Below are 2,542 nucleotides of genomic sequence, written 5' to 3' on the forward strand. Positions count from 1 at the left end.
AGAACAATGCCTAGAGCAGCATTGTTCCTGGGAATTTCCTCCTGACAGCCTTCATGTTAATCAAATGTGGCCAGTCTCAAAGCCAAACTCAGCATGTAGATGCAGTGCATTACCCCAGCATGGGACATGACACCCAGGAATGAGCCTCCCTGGCACCAAGGGATCACTACCAAATACCAGCTGAAGATGCAACTAGAAAATGACCTTGAATTAAAGGTTCAACACTGATCAGCAGAATATCCCTGCCTACATATAATAACATGACTTTAAAATGCTGTTTGACCTTATGTAAGGGGGAAATGGAAAGGAGAAATGAGTTTATATGGCTATGAGTCTCTAAAAAAGAGTCTGGAGGTTGTCAGAAGGATTGCCCTTATGCACACCTGAGCAGAGACTTAGAGACAGATAAAGTAGACACAACCCCAGGTATTGGTTCTTTTGAGGGCTAAAGAGACCCACGGGTTCTATGGTCATGGCAGATGGGGTTTACTGCCATGTCAGTTGGCCCTTCTTTGGAGCCAGTGTTTCTGAGTGATGGAACAGGACTCAGATGGGATCTCTTTTCAGAAGACTTTCATGCTACTTTACTGGAATTGTTGTTGGTTCTGGGGTTTAAGATATATTTAGAGGATTTGAATCTCTGGACTGACAATATGATAGCCTCACCCTGAACCTCAACAGATTTCAACTCCTACACTCTGTTTTATTGGACTTACCCCACTCAGCTAACATGGAGTTGAAGAATGTCAACCACCACACCATGGAGCCTAGAGTGCCTACAACTGAAAGCAGGAGGAGTGCATCCAGTATCCATGTGGAATCTAAGCCCCCACTTGACATAGATGTGCAATGGACACAACCAATCCAATGTCCACAGAGAAAATGTGGCATTGGTGTGGGAAGGGTGGCCATGGTGGCTGGTGGGTGCAAGGAATGGAAGATAGAGATGAGATGTGGAGGCATTTTCGGGACTTGGAGTTGTCCTGGGTGGTGCTTCACGGACAATTATGGGACATTGTAGATCCGTCCAGGGCCCACTGGATGGAACGTGGGAGAGTGTGGGCTATGATGTGGACCATTAACTACGAGGTGCAGCGATGCCCAGAGATGTACTTACCAAATGCAATGGATGTGTCATGATGATGGGAGAGAGTGTTGCTGTGGGGGGAGACGGGGGGGGGTGGGGGGTGGGGTTAAATTGGACTTCATATTTTTTTAATGTAATATTTTTAAAAAAATGAATGAAAAAAAAGAAACAAAATATTTGCACAGTACATTAGATGAGCTGGATCTAATAGACATATAGATCATTACACCCAAACAGAGCAGGATATACATTTTTCTCATGTGAACATGGATCATTCACCAAGATAGTCCATATGCTAGGCCACAAAGAAAGGCTTAATGAATTCAGAAAGATCAAAATGATACAAAATAATATCTCTGACCACAGTGGAACTTAAGCTGGAAATCTGCAATGGACAGAGGCCCAGATTTCACACAAAGATATGGAAATTAAACAGCATAATCTTAGAAAAACAGTGGGTCGAAGAGGAAATCTCAAATCAAATCAATAACTACCTTGAAACAAATGATAATGATAACACAACATAACAAAATTTATGGGATACAGCAAAAGCAATACTGAGAGGGAAATTTATAGCCATAAATTCATACATCAAAAATGAAGAAAGAGCAAAAATTGATGAAATATCCGCACATTTGAAGGAATTAGAAAAAAACAACAACAAAGTAAACAGAAAGGAAGAAGAAGGAAGGAAATAACAAAGATAAGAGCAGAACTAAATGAAATAGAAAATAAAAAAGCACTTGAAAAGATAAACAAGACCAAGAGCAGGTTTATTGAGAAGATCAATAAAATTGACAAACTCTTAGCGATACTAACAAAGAAAAAAACAGAGAAGATGCAAATACACTAAATAAGAAATGAGAAAGGAGATATCAGCACTGACCCCACAGAAATAAAGACTATCATAAGAGGATACATTGAATAACTATATTCAAACAAAAATGACAATTGAGAGGAAATGGACAAATTCCTAGAAACACATAAGCAGCCTATATTTACGAAAGAAGAAATTGATGATCTCAACAAACCAATCAGAAGTAAAGAGATAGAATCAGTCATTAAAAACCTCCCAACTAAGAAGAACCCAGGGCCAGACGGCTCCACAGGTGAATTCTCCAAAACATTCCGGAAAGTATTAAGACCAATCCTGCTGAAACTCTTCCAAAAAATCAAAACAGAAGGAACATTGCCTAACTCCTTCTATGAGGCCAACATTACCCTTGTACCAAAACCAAAGACACCACAAGAAAGGAAAATCACAGACCAATTTCTCTAATGAACCTAGATGCAAAAATACTTAAAAAAATACTTGCTAATCGTATTCAACAACACATTAAACAAATTATACACCACGACCAAGTGGGATACATTCCAGGTATGCAAGGATTGTCCAACATAAGAAAATCAATCAATGTAATACATCATGTAAACAGATTGAAGGAAAAAAATCAC

Source organism: Dasypus novemcinctus, unplaced genomic scaffold (genome assembly GCF_030445035.2).
Source record: "Dasypus novemcinctus isolate mDasNov1 unplaced genomic scaffold, mDasNov1.1.hap2 scaffold_559, whole genome shotgun sequence".
NCBI lineage: Eukaryota > Metazoa > Chordata > Mammalia > Cingulata > Dasypodidae > Dasypus > Dasypus novemcinctus.